Below are 24,813 nucleotides of genomic sequence, written 5' to 3'. Positions count from 1 at the left end.
TTTGCCCATGTTGCTTTCACAGTCTGTACCCTGAAATGTTCATAGTTTCAAGCCCCAGTTCTGCAGTAAGATGGTTTTGGCTGGATCTTTCAAGATACCTGTATGTGACGAGTAATAACCTGTCCAGAGGTGGTCCTGCAGCAATGAATTAACTTACTGTGTTTTATGATGTTTGGTGTGCCTTCTCGGCACCCAGAGCATCTCGGATCTTTGATCCAGAAGGTGTGATTTATTGGGCAATTATACATCTACACACCATCACTCATGTTGGAAAGAGGCACTGTGATCTCATCAGTCTGGGGGCATGTGACATGGAAGGACTGATGGATGAAGAAGCCAGGGAAGTATTGGTTCAAGCCAATGCATTATTTTCTACATTAATATTGTGCAGACAGTAGCAAATAGAGATCGTGCACAAGTGTTAGTGTTTTTCCATGATGAAGAATTGCCCCTCTGCAAAGTTTCATTTTAATGACGAATGGTTTTTGGGCATCAAGTGATTTCTTATGTAAATGTTAGTTCTTTTGTTATACAAAGAAACAGGGAAAATAGACAAATATTTTTCTTGGGCGGTCAGGAAGGAATCAGTATGTGTGGCTCTGTTTTGGGGGATGATGTGGAAAACAGCATCCTGCAGGCCCTAGTGTGGGTGTGTGACTGCTGGAGCCATCTGAGTCGGCACAACTGGTGTTTGTCCCTCCAAGGGCAGCGAGCTGCAGAAGTTGCAGTGTGTTTCTGTAAGGAATGGTGGCCCAGGCCATCCCCTTGTAGCTAATCCTTACTACAGGCTTTAGGCCTGGGTGGTGGCTTTGGGTAGGTTGAGATCAGGAGGAGATTTTTCATATGGTTAGTCCTGTTGACTTTCCAAATGGCAAATGGCTCCTGAATCCAGGCCAGAATGTGCATTATATGACGTGGGTTTTCCCCTTCTCTTACTGTTCCTTTTTAATTTGAAGGTCGTTCCTTTGAGTTTAGCAGAGGCTTTTCTGTTGATGAGTAATGCATTCCTCCTGCTATCTGTTCTACCTTGTAATACTGAATTTATTAATGTATCAACAGAGTTCTTCTCGCATTCATCAGGGCCAGATGGTGGTAAGAGGGACTTGTGCTTTAAAAATTACCTTCCTTGTCTTCCCAAGCCCCCACCAGCAAAGGGTGGGGATTAATCTTAGACTAAAAGTGTTTCACTTGATGCCTGCCTCCAGAAGTCATTAGTAAGATAACCAGGTAATGAGACTGATGTAAGAGGCCTTGACAGAAGAGAGGGTGAACCACTATGCAGCTCCTTTGCTTTTGTACAAGAGGCAGCACAGCCTTACATTGGCAGCTGCTGATGGCGATGATCTTTGCTCTGCAGACCACAGATATTCCAGAACTTAAGCAGAGATAGCCTATCCCCACTGGAGTGATTCAAGTCATTAGTGTGCCTCTGTAGGCTTCTCATGCCTTGTATTTCTTGAGGTACTACAGACAATTGGAGATGTGTGCACAAGTCTGAACTTAGACCATAAGGATGAACTCATTTGTAAGTAGTGTTCCTATTTCTAGCAGCCTAATGCTCTTGAGCTAAAAGGCATTAATGCTGATTTGCTCCTGGCATCAAGCATCCAATTGTTTCATGTACTTTCCGTGCCTGTTGGCTCACACTGATTTCTTGTGTTTTGTGTCCCAGGAAGATGTGACCCCAGGCTTGGGGAGCAGCAAGGTCTCAATGTGATATTGGTTTTGGTTTTGTCCTGTTGTCAGGGTAATGAAGATTGTCCCCTGGGTTGCCTGCATGTTAGAGGGATGTGAAGGTTAGTTTGAACTTACCGGATAAAAATGCCAAGGAGTGTATTTTGGACCATTTGGCTTGCTTGGTCATCAGGCAATGGAGCTCTGAAGGGGCACCTTAGCCTAAACGTCGTTGCTCCAGGTTTCGCAATCCCCAAGCAGGGGATGGGTGTATTTTCCCCGGCCCCCACTGGAGGTCACTGGAACATTGTTAACCATTGTCCCTTAGAACAAAGGAACGGCAAAAGTGATATTCATGGAAATTAGTGTTTGAAATTTTCAGAGGTTTTACCGGTTTTAGGTATGACAATAAATCCCCAAATTGCTTACAGGCTCTGTGTGCAATAGGCTTTTTGTAAGCATTTCTTATGCCCTGAGAAGACATCAGCAGAGTCTTGATTCTACAGAAGTATGAATCAACTGACAGGAATTCTGAGAGGCTCCTGGAATGAGTTCTCTTTACCCCAGCTTTCTTTGCCATATGCTGATGGACGTGCCCTAAGTGCAAAACCGTACCTTAAGCCATTCCGTATTTATCAGCAGGAAACCTAAATATTACCGTTGCCAATCATTTTATTGTGTACATGTTGTATATGCTGGGAAGAAGATGAGCAGTTTGGTGCTCTGCAAAGGTCATCTTGTTAAAATTGGCTCAGAGCAAGGAGGCAGAGAATGTTTTGTTGTTTCCCCCCTTGCCCTCCTGCAGGCAGCAGTTCCTACTCAAACTTTAGGAAGTCTGCTCAGATATCCCTCCTGTTCTGGGTACGGATCCCCCTGGTGCATGAGGAGCCCTCTGCCCTTGGTGCTGGAGCAGCAGCAGATGCTAGACGAACAGGATCTAATTATCAGTAATAAGAAAAGTTTGGCAACTAGTCATGGTATCACAATTAAAAAGACCCCAAACCCAACACAGCTTCTTCTCGACCCGTCTGTCAAAGTGTGTGCAGTTGCTGTTAATGATAGACTGAATAATAATTAGTATGAGCTAAAAGGCTCCTTTTGTGTTCCCAGTGATATTTAAAGCCAAGAAATAAACTCCTGACTTTTGGATGGTATCCAGTTTCATTATAGTACTGGGATTTATATTTTAGTCTTTAGGTGTAAAGTGCATTTGTGAAATGTATCAGTTCTGGGCAAATTAGGTGCTGTTTGCTGTGAAGTTTTGACTGTGAGAGTGCATGCAGTCAGTCAGCTAAGCAGTGCTTGGCCTCCTTGTGTGGGAGGAGTTGGGGGTTTCCACTTGTGATGTAGGTGCTTCCTTTAAATGTGTTCCCACAGGCAGCTGATGGATCCAAAAACCCTGCTGGAGTGGTTTTCAAATGGATATGAGCACATGAAAAAGCTCCGAATGCAGCACTCGCCACCAACGTTTCTGTTGCAGAAGCACCATGCGATGCTGAAAAATGTTCAGCAGGAGTTTAAACTGCTCACAAGCCCATAGGGAATGCGGATCTGGGGCAAGAAGGGAGCAGGGTCATGCAGTGCAGCAGCTTGTGGGGTTCTGAAGGCGTCTCCAGCAAATAGAAAATGCTAACATTGGCCTAATGGCCTTGCTGGAGGGGCTGCTTCAGACATGCTCTCCAGGCGAAGAGTTAAACTGAAGTGAGACAGAGTTTTGCTAGTAGCTCTTAGGATGCTTGTCCTGCCTCTGCTACCTGCCCTGGGCTGCTGCTTTGTGCACCGGAGGGAGATCTGCTGTCAGGCTAACAGCAATGAAAACACTTGCGTTATAAAGACCTCAGAAAAGTAATGCTTGATTGTGTTTAGTGAGTAATTTTCTGAACCTAAATAATAAGTTCATTTCGAACTGATGATGAATGCAGGAACTTCAGCCCTGAACCATGGAGATTTGATTAATGCATTAAAATGATGAGGTACTCGGTTGGAATAAGAATGTACCTGCCTATGAGCTCTCTGTTACATACTGAGTTTGAGGGAGCCAGGCTGGATGCTTGTGAGCACAGTTGTTCCTGTAGACTCAAATGGGGCAGGCCATCTTCTGACGTGTTCCTGCTGGAGCAGCTCTGCTCTGGAGCCTCAGAAAGGTTGGGCTTTGCCAAATGAGCCAGGAGCAGGGGTGGCTCCATTGGCATCACAGCCCCAAACCCGGGCCTGGACCAGAGCTGGAGCAGTGCTCCTGCTTTTGCTTCAGTTAAAAGCTTGTCCTCAAATGTTTGCACTAAAGCCCTGGAGCCCCAAGGAAGACGATGCAAATAACTTGACTCTTTTCCCATGGAAGCAATTAAGAATCTGTGTTAATAAGAAATCAAGTTGTTTGTACATTTTAATGGTTTAAAAGATGCCCTAGGGAAATCACAGCCAAATAAGACACCATTTGAGGCAGCCCCTCGCGAGTCAGGCAGCTCCACCTATGTTGTAGATATGATCAATTAAAAATTACCAGGAGAAAATGATGTATTTTAATTGAAACGGTTTACACAGAAGGGTTTTTCATTGTGATGGTTAGAGCCTAGAGGGACGGCGTCGTTGTTTTGTTTCCTCCTGTTTAAGATGAAGAGAAGCCATCTTGCCTGGTTGGGAATGCCATAAGTAGCATTAGTAGGAAGCTTTGTTAATTCCAGCCTGGTTTGGGTTGAAGGGAGCTTAAAGCTCGTCCACTTCCAAGCCAAAGGAAGGGACACCTTCCGCTGGAGCAGCTTGCTCCAAGCCCTGTCCAGCCTGGCCTTGAGCACTGCCAGGGATGGGGATAAATGCCAAATCGTGGTGCTGTGGGGAACGGATGGAGCTGGGGGGAAGTCATGGGCACCGAGTGCGTGCAGGGGAGGCTGTGGGGCTGCTGCGAGGGCTGGAGCAGCTCTGCTCTGGAGCCAGGCTGAGAGAGCTGGGCTGGGGCAGCCTGGAGAAGAGAAGGGTCCTGAAGGGGAGACCTGAGAGCAGCTCCAGTGCCTAAGGGGCTGCAGGAAACCTGGAGAGGGGCTTGGGACAAGGGATGTAGGGACAGGCCAAGGGGAATGGCTTTAACCTGCCAGAGGGGAGACTGAGCTGAGCTCTTAGGCAGAAGCTCTTCCCTGTGAGGGTGCTGAGGCGCTGGCACAGGGTGCCCAGAGAAGCTGTGGCTGCCCCATCCCTGGCAGTGCTCAAGGCCAGGTTGGACACAGGGGCTTGGAGCAAGCTGCTCCAGTGGAAGGGGTCCCTGCCCATGGCAGGGGTTGGAGCTGGAGGAGCTTTGAGGTCCCTTCCAACCCAAACTGTTCTGTGATGGTTATGATCTGAAGGTGGCAGAGCACAGCTCTGTCCCACTCTGCGTTCACTTGGGAGTGTTGCGCTACTCAACAACTCTGCTTGATGTTTTTCAGCCATGAGAGCTCATGGGTTTTGTGAGCTTCACACGCAATCTGCCAGCCCCAACACCAGCTGGTTCTGTGCGTTGTCCCAGTGGGCAAAGGTACAGGTACAGGTAATGGGTTAGAAGAAAAAACCCAACTCATTAAAATGTGAAGTTTATTTTTTCTTTCAGTTCTGTCATTGCAAAGCCCATTTCATCATTTGGAGTCCCAGCTTGCGCTTTACGTAGCGTGAGCGTTGGCAGCACCGTTTCTCCTGTGGCTTGGAAACGATCCTGCAAAGCAGGCCTCTTGGTTTATAACGTGCTAATATCTGACATATGCGAAGAGCATGAGCCATGGTTTTCATACTGCCTCAGTAGCTGAGGAAAATATTAATGTGACAGGAATAGAAGATGGAGCTTAAGGCACAATGCTTGTGTTTGAGGCAGCTGAGGAATGGGGAGTGACTGACAATTGTGTTCACCGCTGCTTGGGCGTGTGATACGGATGTGGGCTCTATAGGGCTGAATTACTGTGATTTAAGAAATTAATGGAGCTACATTTCGCTTTATGTAATTTACGTCTGCATGTACACAAAAATCAACAGATTTCATTATTGTTGTGGCATGTTCCTTCCAACTTGTTCACTCCTATGATGATTGCAATTTGTTTCTCCTGGAACTTGTGTAAGGCGTGACAAGACACCAAAGTTATGGTGCGTTACACAAAGGACTCCTTTGCATATTAAAGACTGTGTTGTCACTTGACTAAATTTGGGAAAACATCTACCACTGTGAGTGTCATTAGGGAGAGATGAATTCCAGTGCTCATTACTGGGGTGCTCTGACAAATAGGTGGAGGAAGGACTATAAAGTGGCAGTGTGCTGCTTTTTTCCCTGAGCCTTGTCGAGGCTCATTTTACTTCTCTCAGCCTCTCACAATGTCAGTCCCTTCATAATAAATGCAGCTCGCATATGAGCAACCCCCCGGACTGATTTCTTTCCACTAGAAGAAGTGATTTAAAAGAAGCCGAAAAAAGACATTGAATGTGTTCATTATTGATAATCTTAAAGATTTACTGTGGGCTTTCAGAAAAGCTGCTGCCTTAAAGCAAACTGCTTTTATCTCCTTTTTGTTTGCTTAGTTGGCTTTTGTGGGTTTTGTGTTGTTTCCTGCAGCAGCTCATGTAGGTAGGAGCTTGAGGTTTGTTTTCTTTTTCCTGAGGGGGGATTTGCCAGCCCCTGCCAGCAGTGGGAACTGCACAGGGATGCATTTTGGCACTGCTTATGTGGGGACTCTCGCCATGTCATCTTCTCCCTGTTGATGCTCTCCTTTTGCAGAGCGTGCTTTCAGTAACCTGATGCAGGCTTTTGGGAAGCAAAATGCCATGTAATAGCCTTTTGGGCACAGAAGGCATAACTGGCCATTGGAACTCGCAGGCATTTGGAGGCCTCATGGCTAAGAAGGATTTGCAGGGTTCCAAGTAAAAAAGCTGGGAAGTGTTTACCCCAGTGCTAATAGGAAATAAAAGGAACTTGGTGTATTCTTGTTGGATTCAGTACAGTGTATCTCTGTAACTAAGTTCAGGGTTTTCCTGTACGTGTAAGTGGGGACTTAGCAGGCAGATGTAAACTCGGTGCCACGTTGAAGCAAAAGCAGAACTGAATGAGCATTGTTTTTTCCCTTAGCAGCTGGAATGAGCCAGGGAACTGGTGCACGGATCGGCTGATTCCTGTGCTCTTGCTCGCCCTTTCCTAGGATGCCTCTGCCTTCCACACCGTGCTGTTTGCTTCTGAAGCAAGAGATATTTCCCAAAGGTCTCTGAGCATGGGTAGCTGTATTTCATCCCCATAGCTAATTCAACAAAGACTACTGGAGCATAGAGTATCGGAAAACATTTTCTCTGTGTTCAGAAAGCAAAACCATATGCTCAAACCCTGTCATCAGTTCAGAGGCGTTTAATAACCTCATACTTCACCAATCAGAATAATTAAACAGGCTCATTATTTTAAATATTCATTTTGTCCAGATTCCATGTTTGGCTTTCTTGGTCAATTTGGTTCTTGCTAATCTGGGGGAAGGAAAGAATGTTCTCTAGTGCTTAATTTGCATTAAAAACACTATAATTTGTAAGTAAATTGGAAAGCTTTTAAGCAAAGAGGGAACATCAGTGACTTGACAGTCAAAGCTCTCCTTTGTTTTTCAAGCATAATGTTCCCAAAAGATGCTCTTCTTTTCTTGGAATTACATGGCGGGAAGAATGGAGCCGTGTAATTGTTCATTAATCCATGGTTATTAGGAGAGTGGCGGGAGAAAGCACCAGCAATGAAAACCAAACCCGGAGCGGGGAGCATCTTTCCTGGGATACCTCTCCTAGAAAATTGACTTTTAAGTCGTTCAAGGGGGTAAAATAATTGTCAAAAGAGGTGTTGTGTCTGTGTCGTGGAGGAGCAGCCAGGTGCAGTAGGACCCCTCCCTGCCTGCTCCTGAGCAGCCCTGTTTCTGGGATCTGGCTTTCTGCTTTCCACTACTCCCAGCTGTGCAAGGCTTCCTCATACTGGTGAGCTGGTGAATGTCCCACAAGGAGTAACAACTGAAACCTGGCCAAAGGAGTAAAAAGATATGTCACTGTGGCTCAGCAGCGTGTGTGAGGGAGCTTCTGTTGTCTTACTTGACCAACCCGACACAAAGAAAATATCTTCAGTGTTTTGATTTTTAACAAACGCCCAAATAGGCTCTGCTTTGCTACTGAAGCCAGGACACCTCTTTGTGCTATAGCTGATTGCATGGATGCTCTTTCAAAACAATCTTCTGTTGTGTTAAAGATGTTGCTTTCTTTGTTGCTTCTGCCTCTTTAGGGAGGAGGAGGAGGAAAGGAGAGGAGTGAGAAATGCAGGAGAGAAGCTTCTTTCAATGTAAATCTATTGTTAACTGCATTTTTAAAATCTTCTCAACCTTCAGCTGAACACTCATAAAAGAGTAGTGACTGTGAATTATGAGCCGTTCCACTTACCTTCATTATAGTTCTTACATTGTTGTGATACTTGAATGTATTTTTGTACATCTTTTGGGGTTCTTTTACTGTGCACGTGGTTCCTGTGGCCTTCATTTGCTTTAGGACTCTGCATCCATAATTTTGTTATGGATATATAGGGCTAGAATAAACTCAAAATCTGTTTTTTTCCATGTCTCCAAAGTAATTGGATCCATTTTTCCATTATTGTGTTTCTAGGCCAGGATAATGCAACAAATACTGGTATAATAATGAAGCAATCTCGGGGGTCGAGAGGACTAGTTGTGTGTGCAGAGGTGGGCTCCGTTCAGAGCCGTTAAGCTGCTCCCTCTCACTGAAATCTGGATTTGGACCTGCTGTGGCACTCGCACCATGAGTACAGGGAGCAACTGGAGTGGAGTGCTGCATTTTATATCCCATATATGTGTGTTCCCCATTGATATGGGCCCCAGATGATGGGGTGTAGGGAATCCAACCCTGGGGGTTCTTATTTCTGCATGCAAATGTCTGACAGGATAAACTCGCAGAGGATACTTCTTCATTTTGATTTGATTTAGTTTTTATTTCTTGATTATCCTCTTAAACATCTAGAGATGTAATGGCAGCCATGAAAACCTCTCGGAAGGAAAGGGAGAGAAGATTGGAATAGCAGTAAACACTGACAGAAAGAGCTGAGCTCTTAAATACATATACCTAAAACCACAAAGTGACAAGCTTTGCTTTTTTTTTTTTGCCAGGCTTAGCTTTTTCCTCCCAGTCATGGAGCTTTGCTTGGAGCCAGCAGGTGCTGTTACTGATGATTGTATTTATCTGCTGTGGCAAAAGGATGGCAAATCAAGATGGATATGTTTCCACCTGTCTGAACTGACAATTTATCACCTTAATTCCTAATGGATCAAGCATTTGCTAAAAGAGGGTAATTGTTTGGATGTGAAACTTGGCTTTCTTGATGCAAGGGATGGATGATGTGTCAGGTTGTGGACATAAAGTATAACATCATATTATGCTAATTCTTGTCATGCTTGTGCATGTAATCTGATAGTATAAACCAGTGACTATCTAACATGTAAAAGTAGTGTCTCTTACTACTTTTGTGGGGAATGCTCACTACTAATTCAGAGGGTGAGAGCTGTACAGAGGCAGCCTGTAGTAGAATAACTGTCTTAAGAAAGCTGATGAAATCAGGTGGAGTTCTGGGTTATTCTGCTTCCATGCCTAGAGCTAGCTCTTGATATGGCAAACTCTAAGCCATGGTGTTCCTGCACAGAAAATTCAGTGCTGTTTTATGTGAGGAAATGGTCTCTTCCTCCCAGGAAAAGGCATTGTGGGTTTCTTCTGGAAGTACGTGAGCAATATGAGAAGAAGGTAGCGTTTGCCTTAGAAAGAGGCATTTGTGAGAGGCACACCAAAGTTCCTGGTGAGTTGATGAGCATGATGTTAAGGAGAGCACTAATAAGCAGATGGAGGAGCTCTACCTTTGTAAAATGCCTTTCACCACTTGCCAGAGTAGCAAATAAATGTTTGATTGCCATTAAGAAGGTAGCTCCAGCTTGCTAATGTATAAGTAGGAAGATCAATTATCAGTGTGTGGAGCAGGATCATCTTCTGAAACCCTGTAGTTCAGCCTGTTCTCCTCGCTAAGCCTTTTAATCAGCCATCTGGGTTTGGAGAGGAAGAAAAGCCTGGCTCATCATGGAGGGTATTACAGCCATAAAATTCATGCACCTTTGATGGGAAGCTGCTGGTGGCATATGTTATCTGTGGCTGTTGAACACACATTTGATTCGGAATACAACCACGGGGTTGTCAAGGATGTGATTGTTCTTTCTAAGCTGCCTGAGGAGTGTTAGACCCTATTGTTTTTGACAATGCACCTCAATTAGGTCTTAAAGCTAAAACTGGTAGTACATGCTCTGAAATTGGAAGAGTTGTGGTGGATTCCTCGGGGAACTCAGCTGCTTGATTTAGGCTTAAGGATGATGTTTCTCCACAAGGGAGTCACCAGTCACAATAATTACATTGCTGTCTTCTCATAATATGATTTATTTAGATGCTGCCGTATGAATTAATTCTCTCTAATTGCTGCTCTTCTCACTGTAAATCAAGGTTTCTCGCTTTCTGGAGAGTAGTGAACATGATCCTACACTGAAGTAATTAGTCCAATTAGAAAGGAAAGCAGATGTGGAAAACCAATTACTTTCAGGAATATGTCTGCTCCTATGTAGTCCAAATGCCATTCAATCAAAATGTAGTAGTTTAATAAAACATTGCTTTATTTGCAAGCTCTATCCAGCATTAAGACTTCACTATCTCTTTTGGAGAAGCCAGTTTGGGCTGGCTTTGCGGGTGCTGAGCTTGCTTCCGACTTAACTCCTGGTTTGCACTTCCCTGAGAGAAGACACATGGAGAGATCACTGTGAGCAAGGGCAGGATCCCCTTCCTTCTTGGAGACACTGAGCTGCAGTGAGAATGAAATGAGCTTGGCATTTATACACTTGCCAAGGAAATAATCCAGCAGAGAATATTCCAGTAGAGGTGGAAATGGGTCATTACACTTGCACACCCCATTTTGGATGTGAAGCCTGTGGTGGGACTCATCCTGAGCCTAAAACCACATCAAAGGGATGAAATCCCATGGGTACTTCCCAGAGCTGGGTCGGTGCTCTCTGTTTTCTGTTCATCCGGGACCCGGGCACAAACTGGGCAGCAAATGCCCATCGGCATCCATATCGTGTCCTGACCCAAAGAACTGAAAAGCTGCTGTTGTAAAGGAAACACAGTATAACGGTATTAGTTGTGCTGGGGATGTGAGAGAGAGCCCAGTCTCTCACTGGAGTACTCTACATGGAGCTGGAGCCATCAGTTTCCCTCTGTCACTCATTTTACAGCTGAGTTCTGCAGTATTGCTGCAGCAGCAAGGTTCCCTTGCTCTGTTCAACTCATTGTAGTTGTTAAATGCAGCCTCAGGTCTCTGCTAGGAGAGAATGGCCGCCAAGCTGCAGCCAGCACTTGCAGTCATGCTACATCAAAGCAATTCTGCAAAGCTGTAGCCTAATGAAGATTTCCATTGGACAGGCAGGAGCCTGTGTAGTTGGAAGAGGTGGTTCTGTGTTCCTGTGCCCATCATGTCTCGCCCAGTTTGGAAACAGGAGTTGTTTAGGATGTACTTTGTTTAGCATACAGGAGTAATCAATAAAACATCAAGTGCCAGCAATGGAGGGAAGCAAATGCTCGGCACTTCTCCCTGTAATTAATTCCACAGTGCTGTTCCATCACAGCCCAGCACCAGGAGGGGCAGGACCAGAGAGCAGAGCAAACACAGCTTGTCTGTCTGCAGCGGGAGCCAAACGAAGTCAGGATGGTCTCTCTGGGGGTTGTTCTTTAAGCTCTTCGTTAAAATACCTGCAGAGGAGTTTTGCATTGGAGGCTCACCCATCTATTTTGTTCTCTTTCCCGCACAGAAGAGTGTTCTCATAATTGGTCCATTAAAAGAGGTGTTAAAATGTTACCAATTGTCAAAGGCAATTAAGTGTAGCAACCTGTCACAGGTAAATTAACAAGGCTCCAGGTGTTGGGAGCAAATTGCATTTATGTGGGCAGAAAACAATTCCGATCTTGGGTGGCTGTACAGTTCTGGTGGGCTCTGTTTTGCTTTGGGTTTCTGTTTTTAGGGGAATGTAGGTATGTATCAGCGCCTGAGCTGGCTGCATTTGTAGGGTCTCTGATATGCTGTGTATTGTATAGCCCTGATTTTGGAGATGCTTGAAATCCATAACTACTCTTGCCTGGAAGATAATCCATTTTCTACCCAGACCTGTGTGTCCAGACTGTTTTCAGGCTTGCTCTGGTCCAGCAGAGCCAGAGCTTGTGCCAGTTTGTTACTTCCCAGACTAAGAGGTTTTAACAGGTTTAAACTTAAATGCAGGAGACTTAGGTTGGAGATAAGGCAGAAGCTCTTCCCTGTGAGGGTGCTGAGGCGCTGGCACAGGGTGCCCAGAGAAGCTGGGGCTGCCCCATCCCTGGCAGTGCTCAAGGCCAGGTTGGACACAGGGGCTTGGAGCAAGCTGCTCCAGTGGGAGGGGTCCCTGCCCGTGGCAGGAGGTTGGAACAGGATGAGCTCTATAGGTCCCTTCCAGCCCAGTCCAGTCTGGGATTCTGTAAGAACTACAGGTTAGTCTGTGTGCTTGGATCCTTGGCAGGAATAACAGAGCTACTGCTTGGAAATGTAGTAAGAATAAATACACTGAGGGTTCTGTGATTCCCGCAATGATTCACATGCAGTGGTAGTGGAAGCATCTCTAATACCCTACAGCTACTTATTTGTATTGAGTAGCACATCTAATTAATAGCAAGATTAGGTAAAAACACCGGGGGGGGGGGGGGAATGCACACATCCAGTTCAGCTTCTGCTTATTCGTGCATCTTATGCCCTACACATACAACCTCTTGTAGTATGGCTTTAATTTTGAATTCACTAAAGTACGCATTTGTCTGTGATTATGGCTTCTGTACTTCTCAATAACGTTCTTGCAGATACTTATTGCAAACGGTGAGAATGCTGTTATCTGTGCTCCATGCAGTGCCATTGGCAGGCAGGCCTGCAGTGCCCCAAACTTGCTGCTGAGAATATTCAGTTTTAACCTTTCAATGAGTATCGTGGGGTTTATTTCTGGTTCCAATTTTAACAGGCAAGATCTGGAGTTACCAACTTGGGGGTGGCCAGCAGCTGTATGGCTCCTGCCAAAGCCCATGGCATGCTGCCCTCCCCCTGCAGCTCCCAGCGCTGTGATGCTGAGAGAGACCACAAAAGGGTGGCACTATCACATGGGCCCATAATTATCACTCTTTGTTCCTTTTCTCTTCCCGATGTATTAGATGCCCTCCCTGCAAAGAGATCTGTGATTGTGTGTATGTGCACACGCGTGCTTGAGGGTGGGTGAAACCCTAATTGTATGTTATTAAAATATTATGATTTTTTTCCCCTTTCCAAGCTGTAGCAACGTACAGCACCTCCCTGATGCCTGGTGCAGCTGCCTTTGACTGGCACTTGCAAGGTTGTCCTCCAGGTGCTGCAGCAGAAGTCTTTTGACACAGTGTCAGTAATTAAGTGTACAATTAAGAGAATGTCTGCAATTAAGTTCAATCAGTCAGTCAATCAAAGCTACATTTGTAAAGGGTTTCTAAAGGGCCTCTTATCCAAACCTCCCCTCAGCTTCAGAGCTCTGCGAAGTTAACGCCACACGCAAGGCAATGTTTGTCTGAAGCAAGCCAAAGAAAGGGCTTGTATGGAGGCCTCGCTGCCTCCTGGATGAAAATTTACTTTAGGTAAGGGATTTAGGCACAGCAGTGAAGCGCAGCCATTAAACAGGCTGAAAACTGCTGGCTTTTCTAGGTGTGTCCCTGGCCTTTCAGCTTGGCTCAATAGCGTTCTCACCCTCCTATGGGAAAGGCTCAACAAGGACAGAGATTTTGCTGGGTTTGTGCCATTTTGGGCATCTTGTAGCTCATGCCAGTGGTGTTATTTGACAGCGAGAATGGAGTGCCTGTGCACTTGCTGCTTTTTTACTGCCCAGTAAACACATCTTGAGTGAAAGCATTGCCCTGCTTGGGGTAGTTACATGTAGTGATTTTCCTTACCTGTGCCAGTTACAGCTTAGACTGTGCTTGGGGTGTTGTACTGCACCTCAGCGCAGCAGATACTCGCACATGCAGAGGATTCTGTTGTGGCTTCTGAGCCAAAGCCCTTGGGGAGTGGAGCAGCTCGCGTTCCACGAGGTGAAATAATGAAGCTGCCAGTGTCAGAGCGCTTGTTCGGGGCTTGCGTGTCTTTGTAACGGGAGTTTAAGAAATGTCATCTCTGAAGTCAGAGCAGTTGGCCTGCTTCTTGTTCTTGCTAATGTGCCCTTTTAGAGAGTGACATTGCTCTTGATAGACTCGGCTACCATGTTTCATAGAATCACAGAATCCCAGCCTGGTTTGGGTTGGAAGGGAGCTTAAAGCTCCGACCCCTGCCCCGGGCAGGGACCCCTTCCACTGGAGCAGCTTGCTCCAAGCCCCTGTGTCCAACCTGGCCTTGAACACTGCCAGGGATGGGGCAGCCACAGCTTCTCTGGGCACCCTGTGCCAGCGCCTCAGCACTGGAACAGGTTTGTCTGGTTTATTTTCTGTGCTCTGTGAAGTTGATCCTGAGGCTGTTAGTAACCCATGTCTCGGGTATGCCCCAAATCAACCCATTTCAATGGGTAAGTTTTTCTTGTCTGAATTGCTAGCTCTGTATCATCAGTTACTTTCTAAGGTCTAGAAATATTCAGTCTTCAGACTGCTCATATTACTCTAAGGAGTAACTCGAGTTTTTCCTGTCTCTGGTACTACATCAGTGTGAGCAACAAGCCGTGGCTCCTTTGATAAGGAGCTTGCATTTACATAGCACCTGTCATCTCTTGAAGCAGTCTTGCTGACTGCACAGTGTATTGACAAAGACTTGTCCAGAGCAATGTGTGTGTCTCTGGCAGTTTGGCTGCTGTCTCATTATATTCATTGCTTTAATGTATGGAAAGCTGTTAGCCAAAGTGTCCTTCACATGGGGGGGAAGAACAAATGACTAAGTAATATATTGCTTGTAGGGCTGTAAATATTATTCCCTAGCATATCATTAATACCCAACTATATTTCTGTCTTCATCCATAGAGCTCACAGTGCCCTACAAATGAAGGCCTCTCATGCCTGGGAAGCTGAAGCCAGCTGGGGATGATGGAAGGGCGAGGAAGTGGCAAGTGCAGCATCGTGGATCTGCAGCAGAACCAAGCAGAGCCCAGCACAGGCTCCTTCCCTCTGGCCCTGTTGCTGCCCAGGCAGTGGGAAGGTGAGTTCCCTTTATTTTATTACCATTAATTGGAAAATAAGCAAACTTGTGCATTTTCATCTGTTTATGCTTCACGCATGGTACTTGCTCTCTTGCATTTTCACTCTGTCTTGCTAAAAGATAACAGGGGAAAAACCCCAGTTTGTTGCTGGTGTTCTTGTTACCCCCCACCATCAATCACCACCACAAGGCTAAGGAATGGCTTGCTAAGGTCTTTGTTCTGGGATGCCCTGAAGAAAAATACTTTAGGAAAAGATCACAAGAGTTGGGTTTGTTTTTCTTTAGGTATTTAAAGATACCCACAGAGATGGAGTAGTAGATGGATAAGAAAGTACAGAAAACTGAAACAGGATAAGGTTGGCTAGATTCTGGTCTGAAAATGTGTTGTGGTCCTGTTGTTGCACTCCTTCTCAAAAGAAATAATTACAGCTTTGAAACATTAACCAGGGAAATTCTTTTTTGTAAGATACCCAACGCAAGGTGTGGGTTATGCTGAAGAACAAACCTGGAAATCAATGCTGAAAGCTTTGACAACTCACACTGCTGACTGGAAGAGCTCAGCACCACTGTGGGTGGAAGCTGGCTGTTGGCTTTCCAAGGAGCAAACCCTTCACAGGTCTGTGTTGGTAAGAAAAGTCATCAGCGAGTAGTTACTGAATGCTTCTAAAGTCAGATAAGAGGGGGAAGGAAGGATTAGGCAGGCAGCTGAGAAATAATACAGCACAATAAATTCTTGAAATCTGGTACTAAATCTATCAAAGTAAATAATGTGTCCTTATGGTAGGAGGACATTATTTGTGTTTTGTTTTAAATTTGCCAGACCTGATTTCTGGGTGCATTTGTCTTGGGGAAGTGAGAACTTTGCAAAGGCAATTACAATTGGTGAGTGATTAGTATTTGATGTGACACTTTTATGCATCAAATATGTTTAGCTGCATTAACCTTCAAGGAATTTACACTGACACATGAAAAGATCCATCTCATGCTCAGCTTGAAAAATCTGAATTCTCCCTCAACTTAAATCTTATTTACATTCCCTTTATTACAAAATAAATGGGTCTAAAATGTTAATAGATTTTTGCAAGATTCTGAAGGCAGAGTGGCAGGAGAGTTGGAAGGAGCCAGGCAGTGCTGGTGTGAATCTGGAGAGAAAGATCTCGAGGGAAACGGAGTGATACAAGTGTGCTGAAACAACAGTACATCCTGGTGTCTTTACTGGATAGACCCTCCTAGAGGGAAGGTGACTGAAAGCGGTGAGGCTGCACATCTCATTTTTCCACATTAGGGTTTAATTTCCTGTTAATAAGGTATTTGAGCCTTCCAGAAAGCAGCTTGTGGTCTTTGTAGGCTTTTAATCCTTACATATTATGCAGAAAGTAAGTACATTCTTAAAACGGGTTCTTACTGTAGCTGTTCAAGAAATGCTCAGATTACTGAGCTGCTCGTGTACTGCTGCTCCCCGTGTCCCAGCACACCCGCTCTGTTTGGATCCATGGTGTATCCAAACTTCCATGCAGTTCCCCTGCTCTGTCAGTGAGAAGCAGTTCCTCTTGTTGCTGATTCATCTCCATGTCTCTTGTGCTTCACTCCACTGAAATCTGGTTAGGTATGAGACAGACTCCGGTGGAATGAAGGACAACAGAATCCATGGATCGTCCTTATTTCACTTGGAAAACGCAGGCGAGTGTGTCACGTGTTAACATACCTTTTAGGGACAGCTGGTACACCTGCACGTGTGACTTGTGTGTAGATGTGCAACTCTACCATCGGTGCTTACGGGGATGCTATGGGCTGAAAGTTTAATTTGCTCTTTTTCCCTCCCCATGCTCCTGTGTTTTAGAATTCCCTTTAATTTTACCTTGTAACAAGTAGCCAGGTGAACTGTGGGAACAGCTTACCAAAGGATATGGCAGTTCTCCACCTTTTGAAGGTCTCAAACTGCCAGGAGCTTCTCCAAATTAAATGCTCAAGGCTTTGAGCTTTTATGGCTTTTGCAAGGGAGGTCCAGCAAGATAATCATCCTGGCCTTAAATCCCTGAATTTGCAAACTCCAAAGAATGTCAGTAGGCAATTTTCTTGTACATGCTGGTTCTTTTTAAAGACCTTTGGCAATAATGAGAATGTGTTAAGCTACTACTTCCCTTTAGCCTAGATAAGGGAGAAATAATCTCACTTAGTCAGAGCCCCACATGATGCACTAATTGGAGTCTCCTTGCTTCAGGCTTCTCGTAAAACACAGGCAGATAGCAGAGCAAGGAACGTACTGCTTGTCCCAACACGGCATTGCCAAGCTGCCACTGCTCATGCACACACCTTAGTGCAGCGGTGAAATGGATTATATATATTATGGGATTGCCCTGAGGCGCTATGAAGATTCAAATAGTTAAGCTAAGCACTGTCCAAACCCTCTAACAGATGTGTAGCCTCTTCCAAAGAACTTGCAATCTGTGAAAGAGACAAAAATAAAGAAAATGAAGACTGTTAGAAATATTCCCCCCAAAAAAAACATCCCAACCCATCAGCACAGTAAAGATGCTGGAGATTCTTGCAAAGGGATCTGATTATGGATTGAAGTATTTAAGATATATCCATTTTTGTACCTGTAAAATTAATACTGAAGTGCGAGTATAATGCGTATAGTCAGCATTGCGTGTTGCTTCTCAGATAAAGAATCAAACATGGTGGGGAGGTGGGGGGAAATCAGCCCTGAATGGCATAAATCCCATGAGTGACATGAAAGTTCACCATGTCCCAGGAAGGAATGGCAAATACTGTTTCCGATTTGGGTGGCTTTGTTTCACAGGGACCCGGGTCACAGCTCCTGTCTCTTTGATGCCTGGGAAAACTGGGTCTTTCAAAGTGCCTGCTGAAATGAAGGCTCCAGTTTGGAGTGGCAATGTGCTTTGGCAACTCTTCCATGCACCTGGATAACTGGAAAATTCCACTTTTAATTTCTTTGTACTTTGCAGCTTGGGAAAAGTTAGGTCAGGATGCAGAGACCTGAACTGGAATGCTTACCTGTGTTTTAACAAACCCCCCAAAACCCCAACCCCCAACCCCCCCCCCCCCCCCCTTCCGCTATGTAGGTGCTGATAGAGGATTTAACAGAACAAATAGTTCAGGGTGTTTCTCTCTCGCTTGTGCTTTTAAATATAAACCTGCTGTCTGTTGCTGCATTGAAGCCTCTCCCTTCATTTGTCAAGACATGTTAAAAGCTTTTGGGTAAGTCCTGAGAAAGGGTGGCCCAGGCAGGAACCCATCAACTGAAATTCCTCTATGCAATCCTGGCTTATTTGAAATGCCTTTTATCAGGCAAGTTACAACTGGCTTTAGCACCATAAATGCCTAATGCACAGCTTCCAGCTATTAACCACTTAATGCCTGGAATCCACAAAGCCCAAGAGAGCAGATAAACAGTTCAAGGCTTTGTCTTCCTTCAGGAACAGCTCAGATTAAGTAAAGATGCTTATCAACAACATCTTACATTAAAACGGTGAGAATAAAAACTTGAAATACAAGCTCCAGGGACCCCCCACCACCAGCTAATTCCCCTTTTCAGTCCCGAACCACCCATGTAAAGTAAATTAAAGGGTACCAGGATGGGTTTTTTTCATGAGATACCACTTGTTTTTTGCTCCTCCCTGCGGAGAAGTCTTAAGAGTCAAGCTGCAGTCTTACATCTGCCTGAGCAGTAGTGAAGATCTGCTGCATCCTCAGAAGCAGCAAACCTTTAACTAAAGGTCAGATGGAATTGTATTGGACTTCCCTGAACTTTAAAGGGAGCTAATTTTCCTATATTTCTTTGTAGCGGAACTAAGAAGTAGATGTTCTGAGCCAAAGTCTGTTGCAATCGTTACATTAAATGGACTTTGCATTAGGCCTGGTAATGGCAAGCTCCTGAAACTTGCAGTGCAATGCCCTGTGTGCTCTCAAAAGTGCCAGTAACTCATAATCCTGGTTAGAAAATAGTGAATAACTTGTTTTACTGGAACATAAGCTTGTATTCAAAAGTGAGCATAAATCAAAGTTGCTTTCTGAAGCTCAGATCTGATGCTAAGTGAGACTTCCAGAGCCAACAGTCTTCTGCAACCCCTTTCTTATCCAGGTGTTGTCTGAAAATGACCTTGGTTTGGGCCTTTCCTAGGGAACATTCCTACTCAAGGTATCATCTGCTGCTCATTCAAGGGTTTCCATTTTCTCTCTTGCTCTGGCATTACCTTCCCACTTGTCCAAAGCTTTTGCCCGAGATTAGCTGCCCTTTGTTTTTAAAGGGAAAATAACTTTGCATTTCTCTTTTGAGGCAGTTTGACAACATAGTAATAAGTTAAATTTGTAGTTGGCTTTACCACTGTGCATTGCTCTTGGAGAGGAACCTGGTTTTTAGAGCAGTAGCTGAAGTAATTTATAAAGCTCATGATAGTCTGTTCTGAAAGTGAGTGAGAAGGCCTTTGGATGCTTCTCTTTTGCTGGTACAGAACAGCCAGCATGAACAAGACATCCACAGAACGGCAAACAAAGCAACCTGAGCCCACTGGCTTCTCTGCTCCTGGAGATAAGCTCTGCCCCTTCAAGGAAGAGCTTGCCTAGCTTAATACTTCAGCATCTGCAGTGCCACATAGCAATACAGGACTTTGGAGGTCAATACCGTAGCAAACTTGTCAAACCAAAGCAAGTTAAAACCTTCCTATAATGAAAATAACAAATACAACTACTTTGTTAAATATTTCACTTTTTCATGACATTGCTGGATAGGTAAGAAAACCTCTTGAGTGATTTGCATAGGAAAGAGAAGAATCAACTGGTTGAAACCAAGCTAAATTCTTATAAAAGATGATTTAGATGGCAGCTCACACCTGGTACTCATTGCGCTGCTGTAGATACAGAGCAAGGCCATGGGTTCTAATAGAATTACACTGTTCTTAAATGCCAGTGATTCTTGCCAGTTTAGGAAGTACCTTTCCATGTCTGATCAGTTACTGTGTTGAATAACTTTGCTATTGTTTCTGACTTAAAATATCTCTAGGGAATCCCAGCCTGGTTTGGGTTGGAAGGGGCCTTAAATCTCCTCCAGCTCCAACCCCTGCCACGGGCAGGGACCCCTTCCACTGGAGCAGCTTGCTCCAAGCCCCTGTGTCCAACCTGGCCTTGAGCACTGCCAGGGATGGGGCAGCCACAGCTTCTCTGGGCACCCTGTGCCAGCGCCTCAGCACCCTCACAGGGAAGAGCTTCTTTCTTATATCCAACCTAAATCTCCGCTGTTTAAGTTTAAACCTATTATCATTTAAGAAGTTTGCATTTTTCCCGTTAAAAGCCATTTCTTGGCCTAAGTTTCTGCTTGGCGAAGAGCAGCGACATTGATGCTCATAGGGAATGAGCATCTCCTGGATGAAGGGTATTAATGCACCTCGTTACAGCCTCTTTCCCCAGACCCCATCTCCACACCAAGCGATCCCACAAGGTTCACACACCACATCAGAGCACGTGTTCGTAGCGTTCACTCACCTGCCGTGGTTAACTAGGTACCAATCCTGGCTTGCAACTGCTTTACTGAACTTTAAACCGAAACAAAAATAACAACAACAAAAAAAAAGCCTAAAGGAGGCAGGAACCTGAAACAGAACGGCTCAGTTCGGGGAGTTTTCTTCCTTTTTTTGGTGCTTTTGAACAGAATCCCAGCGATGGAGCGCGCGGTCCCTTTGCCGAGGGGCAGAGGCGCGCGGAGCCCCCTTCACACCAAAACAGCTCCGTGGACCTTAAGAAGGCGGCGGGGCGCGGGGGGAGCCGCTCCGCCCCCTCCATCCAGGTGCTGCCCGCAACCTTCCGCCTTTATTTGCGCGCCTGCTCCGGAGGCCGCGCTGTGCCCCCCCCGCCCCGGCTCCGTGCGCGCAGCCAATGGAGCGGGCAGCGCAAAGCGGCTCCTCCCCGCGCTCCGCGGCCGTGCGCGCTGTGTGCGGGACCGGGACCGGGACCGGGACCCGGAGCTCCCCTTGAGGCCCGAGGGATCGCCCCGTGCCGGGGTCCGGCGGCAGCGCCAATGGGTGAAACCGGCCCTTGGCGTCTCCGTCCCCGGAGCGAGCATCTCCGGGTGGCCTCTTGCTCCCAGCGGTTGAAGGATGCGGGATGGGGTCTCTTCCCTTTGAAGTGATGGCAGTAAAATGGAAAGACCTCAGACAGATTTAGATGAGGTATTAGCAGGTTACTAACTGTGAGGGTGGCGAGCCACTGGCACAGGGTGTGACCGTAAGTTTTCTAAAGCGTTAATACAGGATGTAATTGACCCGTTTGAAAGAGAACTCTTTGCCTCATTGTTTTACTTTTGTCTTTCCCTCCAAGAACCATCTCACTTGGCTTTTCCAGAGCTGCTAGAGAGATGGGAGACGTATTTAGGAGCTACCTCTTGAGTATACAACGTGTTGTGAGGTTGGGAACATAACGTAATCCCTGTAAACTAGTAATTCAGGTAGCAGGAACCTGCCACGGAGGTGTATCCTTATGAGGAATTTGGATAGAAGAACCTGAAGTGCAGGGATGCTCTGTCAGCCTGCTTCCACGCAACGGTTGTAATTCCAGCTCTAAAGGAAGCCAGTGTATAGTGAGACCCCTCAAGATGCATTGTGCATTATGTGCATCTCTTGAGGCTTGCTTTTTTTTCCCTTCTCTTTTAAACCTTCATCTTTGTCCTCTCCTATGGGTGCAGGGCTGGAGCGTGCCCACCCACCCGGCCAGCCCTGGCCACAGCACTCCCTGAGCTGGGTCTGCCTTCAGCCTCTGAATGCTGCTTTGGGAGAGCTCTGCAGGCCGGGCTTGACCTGCCTTCTGGATCTTTTAAATCTGCTAATCCTCATGGATCAAAATGTTTCAATTAGTTTGCCTTTCCAGTGCAACAGGGTGTAGGTAACTAAGTAAATAAACATTAAAATAATCTTTTATTTCTTTCTATAGCAATAGCAACTTACTGTTATTCTTCCACACTGTTTTCCGTGTCAGGACTGCATGGGAATCCTGCTTTCCCATTTGTTTGTTGGGTGAATTGTAGATTCGAAATCCAGGCTGCTTTGGTTGTGACACAGGTCATGAGGTTTGCTGCTTTAATTTTAATGTGCTGAATTGCACCGAGCTGCAGTGTCCATCCTCACTACCCACGAGTATGAATTAAAAACTCTTTTTGCCATGCTTTTTAAACAGGGAGGTGAAAGTGTCAATCTGTAAATGTCTGCTGGAATACTTCTAGAGAAAAGGAAGTCGGAAGTCGGTGGTTTCCATAGGAAAATATGTACTGAAGGTTATCACTACTCATTCCTTGCTTTTATTTTGTGTGTGAAACAATAAGCCAGACTCTCCCCAGTTTTGCACTGCTGCAGTTTGAAGCCAGGGCAGTAGCTCTTTTAGATATGAATCAGTTCTTTATTTGCTCCTGCAGAATAACAAACACCTCTGAAGTTTACTACTGCTACTGTTAAGGACAGATGTGGTGGGACTGGCTGTGGCATGGATAGCTGGGCAGGAACGTAATGTTGTTCCATAATACCCAATCATTTCGGCTATCAGTTCCCTTAAACTTTCAGCACATACCCGTTAGGTGTAAAAAAACCAAAACCCCAACGTGCCAGCACATCATAAAGCTGCTGCTGCAAGCTCTGAAACCCTGCTGATGGAAATCTGTCAGGGGACGAAGGCTCTTCCTTGCAATATCTGAAAGGCACATTCCACTGCTTGGCTTCCAAGGAGGAAACCTGTGTGGTCTTGAAGGCTTGTCAGCTTTGACCTCTAAATTTGTCCAATAAACGGAATCAAATTATTTACTTGGTCTGCAGGTTTGAGACATCAAACGCAGCAGAGGAAAGCTCAGGGCCATGTCTCCTGAAATTGCCCACTGTAAATTCAGTCCTCAAGCAGGTGGAGAATAATTACGTGAGGGTTTTCCCCCGTTTGCCTCCAAAGTTTATTTATGATTGTGAAAATACCTTTATAAAGCAACTGCCTACATAGGAGCAAGGATTAAATGCAGCCCTCAGACTATGCATTCTTAATGTTTCCCATCGCTGAACGACGAACCGCAGAAGAACGCTGTGTTTCACGTTTATTTTGCATGGTTTCTTTGACTCTAATGTGTAAGCAACCGTCCTGCACCCTTTCCCTGTGCAGCACTTGCTCTCCCACATGCATAAAAGGAAAATCATCTTTAACCTTTCTGAAGTGAAGCCAGAAATCCCTTGTTTGATCATAGGGAGTCATATTCCCCACGCCGTGCTCCTGCAGCCTCCTCGAACAGAGCTCTGGGGAGACCTGTGGCCTTTGGGAGTCGTCTGTGGTGTGGTTTTGAGCAACACTGACACGAGTACGTGCATTGTTCGGCCAGTTCAGTTCTTCAGCTGCTCCTGTCTCTGTGGAGATGGGGTGTGCTGAAGCTTATCGCTGTGAATAGCGAGAAATACTTGCTGCAAAATTAAGACTTAAAGCTTGTAAGAAAGTCTTTGTATTGCAGAACAGTAGAGAACAGGAGGAAGATTGAGACTTGCTTAGGTTTCTTGGAGATTTATTCCTATGCTATCGCCTACCCACTTGTTTGAGACTGCAGATGTATCATTTGAATTACTGATTCATTCTTTTTAAAGCCTGCTTCGCAGGTATTCTTGCTTTCGGATGGTAGCTGCTCAGAAATATATGTTCTCATTTCCATCACAGCAATACAGGAACCATGTAGTATTTCACCATTTGGAGAAGTTCTGCTCATCCCTGACAAGCAAATGTCTCTGGGATGGCACCTATAGCAACTGGAATAAGCTTAACAGCTACTGGAACTTGCAAGGAAAAAGGCAGAACATGTCAACATATTTGTGGGGTACTTGACCTGATGTCATTTAGTGTAGATGTGAATTCATTAGATCCTTAATGGCTTGATACAGTCAAAACTCTAATCATGCTTGCCATTCAGCAAGGCATCTGTACAGAGGCCAGTCAACTGCCGACAGGTTCCAGGGATTTCATTTCAAACACTCTCAGCCATAATTGCTCATTTGCAACTTGCAGAGGAAAGAAAACCGATTACCCCAACCTCTTGTCATCCTCACCCCATCCCAGGCTCCATGCAAGTTTCCTTTCTCCCTTTCATTTCCAAATTTAAAACAAAATGCTGCCTCTGTTCTGTTCTCATTTCCCCTTTGGCAATGGGAGTTGGCATGAGCAAGCGCACCTGGTTCTGCAGCGTAGTTTAGTATCTGGCTCCTCCACATTAATACATTTGGCTCCTTTCTTCCTTTAGAGGCATCTGATTGAACTGCAGGATGAATCTTGGCAGTGCTCTGCATCGCTCCTGAGAGCTCAGTACTTGTGAGCCCGCAGCAGAGCAGGAGGACTCCTAGCTCTCCTTGCTGCATGAGCAGGAGAACCGAACCTACTCTGTGCTCAGACTCTTGCAGCCTCTGGTTGTGGGCAGCTGTGACAAAGCAAATCAGTGGCAGCTCTGAGTGAAATCCAAATGTGCACCAAGTAGCAGGTAGCGTTTCCAATGTCAAGAAGTTACAGGAAAGCACCCGAGGGTGCCAGGACGGGGTAACTTGTGTCTTCCGTGTTCCCTGCAGGGAGCTCCCAGTGTAGAGGGAGAGGTCTTGTGCTGTTGTTTTCAGCAGAGCTGCTCTCCAGCTGAACCAGTGTGCAGATAAATTCATGGAAGCATAGCAGAACATTGGACTTTTTATTCAGTTAGGGCTCCTGGAAAAAAAAATGTTAAAACTTTAGAATCTTTTTGTCCAAGTTTGGTTTTGCCATTTTTCCCATGTTCTCCTCTTTCATCACTAAAGAGGTAAAACAGTAAGTAGAAAAGGGAAAGGAAGAAAACCATTTTCCAGGAGATTTAATTCTGTCTTTGCAGCAGAGAA

General features: G+C 45.4%; 1 long non-coding RNA gene across 1 annotated transcript in view; it reads left to right on the top strand.

Annotated features, from left to right (window-relative positions):
- The window catches only part of LOC130594680 (uncharacterized), a 93,974-nt gene that overhangs the window by 15,540 nt on the left and 53,621 nt on the right, over positions 1-24,813 (top strand). The window contains exon 2 of the long non-coding RNA XR_008971139.1: positions 14,761-14,935. This is a non-coding gene — a long non-coding RNA (uncharacterized LOC130594680). The remainder of the gene's footprint in view (positions 1-14,760; positions 14,936-24,813) is intronic.

The sequence above is a fragment of the Pezoporus wallicus genome, unplaced genomic scaffold, assembly GCF_028554395.1.
Source record: "Pezoporus wallicus isolate ANWC-B61680 ecotype Strahan unplaced genomic scaffold, APGP_CSIRO_Pwel_v1 scaffold_7736, whole genome shotgun sequence".
Lineage (NCBI taxonomy): Eukaryota > Metazoa > Chordata > Aves > Psittaciformes > Psittacidae > Pezoporus > Pezoporus wallicus.
The sequence above is the reverse complement of the archived record's forward strand: the minus strand, read 5'-3'. Positions and strand labels throughout refer to the sequence as shown.